General features: G+C 38.8%; 1 protein-coding gene across 1 annotated transcript in view; it reads left to right on the top strand.

Annotated features, from left to right (window-relative positions):
• The first annotated feature begins 547 nt into the window (after positions 1-547).
• Clvs1 (clavesin 1) overlaps positions 548-6,670 on the top strand; it is a 191,848-nt gene continuing 185,725 nt past the window's right edge. Inside the window, exon 1 of the mRNA XM_074068621.1 lies at positions 548-712. The gene's annotated coding sequence lies outside the window, so the exon portion shown is untranslated. The remainder of the gene's footprint in view (positions 713-6,670) is intronic.

The raw sequence follows: 6,670 nt of genomic DNA, 5'->3' as shown, positions 1-6,670 counted from the left end.
TATTTGCTTTTTTTGGCATTTTGACATTCAGAAGTATTATGCACTCCAATTTACTGATCTTTTTCCTTGTGGTCTGTTCTATTCTTCTTATGTTTAAATACCTTTCTTAGCCTGAGAGCAATAAAATATTTATAGTCTTTTAGTTATTAAACAATTCTTTCTTTGAGTTATTTCATCTATGTGTGATTTATTTTGGTGGGATGGGCTTTAATTTGGACCTTTTCAAATAGTTCATTTTCTTAACGCCATCTGTTTATAAAATAATCCATCCTTTTTTACATAGGTCTGTGATACTTTGTTATCTGTCAGATTTACACACAAACACACAGACACTCGTAGTGGTCTATTTGAGAGCTTTCATTAATCCGTTTAAGATTATGTTTTTATCATTGCTGGGGGAAGTGATGGTTCGACACTTTTGGGCCCAGATGTCAAAAAAATTACAATAATTCTTGGTATAACTGGGGGAGAGCAATTGTACGGAGGTATTTAGGACCCAGGGGAAAGCCAGACTCGGTACAGAAGGACAGTCTCAGGCGCACACGCCTCCTACCAAAATCACAGCCCCGTGGCAGCCCGGGTTCTCATTCACAGCTTTCTAGAGAAATCTGAGCTCGAACCTGCCAGAATAGGGGATCTCACCCACCCAGTTCAGCCGTGAGGACACCTGCAGAAACACATTCCCAAAGCAAGCCTGGGCGGCTGTGTGAAGGTATTTGTTGCCTTTTTTCTCCCTTCTGTATTTGCAGCGCCTCCCCGCCTTTCCCCCGCGCTTGTGATGCCATGGCTGCAGCGTTTCAGCACTTCGTGCGTGGACAGCTCCCATCTGCAATCCCTCTGCACTCCATCCCTTCCCGTACCCCACTCGCCACCGCCTCCGCGGTCCATCCTCCTCCCGCGCCCGCTCAGCCTGCGCTCCTTACACCATCAGCACCCCATCTCCACCATCACCGTCATCATCTCCACCATCACCAGCGCGGTAACTACAGTCAACACAACTGTGTGTTATCACTTAGACAAAGCCCGAGGTCCGCAGGGGAGAGGAAAGAGTTCAAGTTTACCGGCAGAGGAAGGAAAGTTCAGGTGAATGACACTCCTGAAAACAAAGAGACGCCTGCTTGAAAGAAAGGGAAAGTAAAGGGAGAGACCCAGCACGGGGACAGATGGGGACTTGCCAGACACCAGCAGTTAGCCAGCTGCCTTTCAGCAGATTAGCGACTGTTTAGTTCAGGAAATTAACATGGCCTGAGGCACAGTGTAATTCCAGAAAGAAATGTGAGCTCAATCCAGGGTTCTGGTTTTCCAATGGAGAATCACCAGGAAGCCGGGTGGGGGTGATTGATGACTCACATTCACCCACATGTCTTTTCTTTCCTAAGCATTTTCTGCTGAAACTCCAGAATTAAGTTTTTTGTTTGTTTTTTTTTTAAACTGAAATGTTTGGGAAAATGGGGACTTCAAAGGTTGACAGTGTGGCCAGAATGAAAATTAAAATGATGGTAGTGATAATCTAACAAATGTGGATCTCAGTGGGGATTTCTATTTGCTGAAATGTCTCTTCTTGTCTCCTTATTTCAATTTTCCAATCTTAAATCACTCTTGGAAGCAGAACAGATAGATCCCTTGTCCAAATGGCCAAAGTACTAATGATATGGAGAGCAGATGGCCTGGCTTTGTTCATCACTAGTCAAGGACTGGCTCGGATTTGGGAGGCGAGATTTTTGTGTGCTTTCTCCATAATCAGGCGATAACACCATTTTCCTATAATAGTAAAGGGTAATAGAGTGCAAAAATTGAAAAGGCATTTTATGTAACTGTAGTTTGCCAAGCTCTGCTTTAAACAGTGCTATCATTTTCTATCTGAGCTGAAGGGAAGTGGGAACATCTTTCAAATATCTGATTAATTTGGACCTGACAGTCCAAACATGTCATCGCACCTATTTGATTTAGTCAGGATCATTTGTTTTATAAGAGCCAACAAACATCAGAAAATAAGTGCCTGAGCCTATTATAAATATAAATACATTGATGGGTACCCATTTAATTGAGTTGTACTAAGCAGCAAAATAAGGTGTTTTTTTTTTTAATTGGCAAAATAGCTGTTTTTCATAAAATCAGTATCTTAATTAAAATGAGGTGCATTTAAATGGAAGTGATGTCAGGTCACATGTAACAAGGAAGTTTAAACCAGAGCACAGAAAAACTTCTTTAAAATTGCCCTTGTAAATTTTATTCTGTCTCTTGGAAAAGAGAGAGTAAAGCAAGTTTTGTCCTTGCTCACCTTCAGAGGGATTGTCTAAAATAAAGATACTCACAAACTGGTATTTTCTGAAGAAGTTTTGTGGAAGAATTCACACCTAGTCCTCTTTATGAATGAGGAATAATAGTAGCATGGTGTCTACAGTTTACTTACTGTTATCATCACATAAACATCACTCTATTTGCCTCTAAAATTCACTTACTTTTGAACTCAAATCAAGAACATTAATGAAAATATTTGGTGAAATATGTTTTAGAGAAGAAGAAAATTTGGTCATCTACCTACTCTCCTTAGACTGGTAATATGCACAACAAATAAGACCTCTCAAGTCTCTGAGCAAGGAGAGCCTTAAAATTCTCTTCTCTCTCTGCAAATAATGGTTCAGCCTAGACAATTTAAAAATTGTACATATTGCCAATTCCATCTGCTTTGCACCAGAAACTCAGGCCAGGAATCCAGTGCCTCTAATGCCACTGTTTTCCTGTGCTTAATGTGATTTCCTGAGGCTGGGACATTTCAAAACAATGTTGCTTCAGTGAGATTTACGGGCATGTGTCAGAAGGATGATTCCCTGACTGAAATATTAAGCTGAGCTTGTTAATTTTTATAGCACTCTATTTTTATAGAGTGCTACTATCTTGGCTTCTTCATTTATTGTTTTTCTATTAAGGGCTGTTTTATTTTTTCATATTTCCAGCAACAGAATTTTCTCATTTTAAAAAAATGTATTTAAAGTTGAACAGAAAACATTTTTCAGCAGTGTCATAATATACATTTGTAGAAATGCTTATAGAAGGGTGCCACCTTAAGCTGGCAGTTCCTACATTTTTCAAAAGGTGAAATCTTGAACTCTTAGAACTATTAGTGTTTGCTTACTTCTGCAGGCTTTATAAAGAGGGACACCTTATTATCTTGAGAAGTATGTTCCTCACTTTATAGTCTCCCTTGTGGAAGAGCCACCCTCAGTTAATGGATTCTGACTGATTTTGATCTTCTCTACTGTTTTGGTCACACAGTGATTTGGACTGTGGAAGTAATACAGCAGAGTGTACCCACTCTGAGAGCGTGGCAACATGCAATAAACCCAGAAACACATTCGGCATTACCAAGAGAGATCTTCTTTCACACACTTTCATTATTCATTTTATCTAGATTTTACAGGGATATAGTTGTTTTAGGAGTAGGTTCACAGTGTGAATTACTATGCATATGCAACTCCCTACTATGCATATTTTAGCCCCAAGTATTATATCTCTCTAGAGAAAGTTGTGCTTACTGTCCAATCCTAGCTTTTCTTAGCATAAAGGAAGTTTGTGTTCATTGGCTTGAGTCACTATATCAACTGGTCCAATATCCCCTTCCCCACAAAAAAGTGTTCCTAGTAAGTTTATTATTCTTCTCTACCTCTGCTGCCTCCAGCAGTCCTTTCTTCCATCTCCTCTGGTCAGATTGCCCCATGCTCTTTCTTTTATGGACCTGTCCTATGACACGGAGTATCAGAGAAAACTGTCCTTCATGGTAGGTTAATTTCCTGTGAGCTTTTCATCTTCTTGACTTCTGAGCCAGCAAGAATTTCCCCACATGTGTTTGAGATGATGTGTTCTTGTGTCCTGGATCCTTTCAGCCAAATGTTCAATTCTTGGATAACATACAGACCACTGGTTACTCTGTTTCCATCTCCGCTCCTTAAAATAGAATCACCTCAATTCAGCTTCTATTATTGCTCAAATGTCTTATATAAAATTCCATATCTTTATGTGTGTCCAATATATAGCTTCAATGTTCTACATTTTTTAGTTTTGGAGGAAATAAAAAGGGAGTTGTGAGTCTGAAAATAGCAGTCCTGGGGCTTAAATTATAGGCTCTGTTAAGAAAAAAAAAAAAGGCTTCCTAAAGTGTGGTCAAAATAAAATGTGAAATTTCTCTCCCTTTCCTTTTTCTTTATTTCCCACCCTTTCTCCACCTCATCCACCCTCCCTGCCTCCCTCCCCTCCTTCCTTCTATCTGTTTGATTCATATATAGAGCATGCAAGCATGTATGAGAATAATGAACAGGCCGATACAAGCTTTCATGAGTGTCACTGCCCATGAGGAATAAACACACTGAAGATGCTTTTACTGTCCTGTTGGACCATGTAGCTCTGCTGTCCACAGACAGTGTGAGCTGAGTTTCACGGGCAGTTCATCTACTCTGTTAACCTTTGAGGGTCATTACTGGTCATTTCAGACCAGTGCTTTTGAAACATTAGAGTGCACATACGTGCCTGGGAATGTGTAACTCACTCAGTGGGTCTTGTTGGGTCTTGATATTCTGTATTCTTAATACAGAATGTATAAAGATGCTGTGCTGCAGATCCATGAACTATGTATCAAAACATTCTTAATTTACAGAATGTAGCATAATTTAATACATGTATAAAATATGTAATTATATTACATATTAGGTTAATTGACATTTCTTTGTGTTGAGAATCTTTGAACTCCTCTCTTCCAGTTATTTTGAGATATATTGTAAGTTGTTATAAACTACAGTTACCCCACTGTGCTATAGAACACTAGAATTAATTCCTCCTATCTACTTGCATTTTGGTACCTGTTACCTAAACACTTTTTCTACCTCCTCTCTTTACCCTGTCCAGACTCTACTGACCATTATTCTACTCTCTTCTTCTATGGAATCAGTTTTTTAAACTTCCACATATGAGTGAAAATTTGGTATTTGTCTTTCTGGGCTGGCTTATTAACATAATGCATGGATCACCATTTGGAAAGACAAAGAAAAGTTTCCTTCATGTTTAGCATTCCACTTTTAGGTCTGAACAGTAAATAATGGCACTCACTCTATAACAAACAGAAAGCATTCCAACTTCTGAGACAACAGGAGCTCACATGTCATATGACTAAATGAGGAGAAAGTTATATACAAACAGCCCTTTTCCTCCCACCTCACCCATAAGCACCCTGCACCTTCTCCAGGCATGTGCTACTTTCTGCCAAACCACATCCAAAAGAATTGCCCCATTTACACAGAAGTGCTGGGAAAAAACGGAATGGAAAGGGGGAAAGCAGATTTAACAGTTGTCTTTTGGAGCTCTGCCTTTCTTTCACTCATTCATATTCTTTTTCTCAAAAAAATAAAAGCCCCATTCTTAGAGAAATATCCTCTTCCTTTGATGATGAAAGAGACAAGTATCTTTATCCCACAATCTGTTTTGAAAATTGGAGTGTCAACTGCTAATAGCTTCTTAGGGGATAGTTTAATAGGATAGCAAAACATTCTAGTCTAATTTTCCATGCTTCTATAATTTCCCCCTTTTTTTAAAAAATACATTGAGGTAGAAGGTAAATGCTACTTCAATTAAAAGATTTTTAATTGAAGGAGGCAGAAAAAATCCTATACTTTCCCTGTAAGTTAGCTTTCTCCTCAACTCTTTGCATTACTTGTGCCAAAGCAAACTAAAATAACAAAGGACTTATAGATGGTTCTAGAACTCAGGACGCAATCCTTTGCCAAATAGGTCCACTATATGTGAGGCCCAGTGTATTTTAATTCTGATCTGGCATCTATTTTGGGTAAGACATTCTCATTGTCTCTGCTGTGATGGAACTCATTCCAATTTGCTTTTAACCTTTCTTAAGCTCAAGAGCAAATGGAAGCAGATGACAGAGAGTTTGTTGCTATTTTAAAGGGAGCCAAAGGAGTCTACACAATAATGAATATTTATGAAGCAAGAGTAAATCCTGGGCTAGGACTAAGGTAAAGGTGATGGAATGTTGACTGTGAGCCAGGGGCTAAATTCTGATCACGCTACACTTTCAGATGATTAAAGGTCTCCCTTTTATCCTTCCAGACTCTTCACCCTGCATCTGGTACAGATAGTTCATGCCTGGAAGTTGGCTAACTTTTGATAGAAAGTTAATGCTTTGAGGTCCACTTTGTTACTCACAGGACTAAAATCCTCTGCCACTACTGTTGCAGAAGTCTTACAATCATTAATGGCCCATCTGAAAATTCATCAATTGGAAAGACTCCTTTCTGGTCCATGCCAAAGAATGTGTAATTAATAATCTCTGAGATTTAAGTGTAGTCGCCACTGGCAGTAAGGGAACATGATCATTCAGAAAAGATTTCAAAGACAGTTGAACTTGAAAAAAGATTTTTGTTCACTGTGCTTTTCAACTTTGATCTAGGCATATTAGCAGCATCTACTTTTATTTCATTTGGTATAAAAATTCATTTTGGCATTCCTAGGTGAAAATACATATTTAGTTTAAAAATTAGCATTGAGATTTTGGAAAGGCAAAGAGCTTCAAGGGTTAGCCTAGTTTACCATATATTTAAAATTTGGAAACACAAATATCACATTTGCTGATGGGTGAGGTAGTTGATTAGACTTCCATGTGCAGAAT

This window comes from Castor canadensis, chromosome 3 (genome assembly GCF_047511655.1).
Source record: "Castor canadensis chromosome 3, mCasCan1.hap1v2, whole genome shotgun sequence".
NCBI lineage: Eukaryota > Metazoa > Chordata > Mammalia > Rodentia > Castoridae > Castor > Castor canadensis.
The sequence above is the reverse complement of the archived record's forward strand: the minus strand, read 5'-3'. Positions and strand labels throughout refer to the sequence as shown.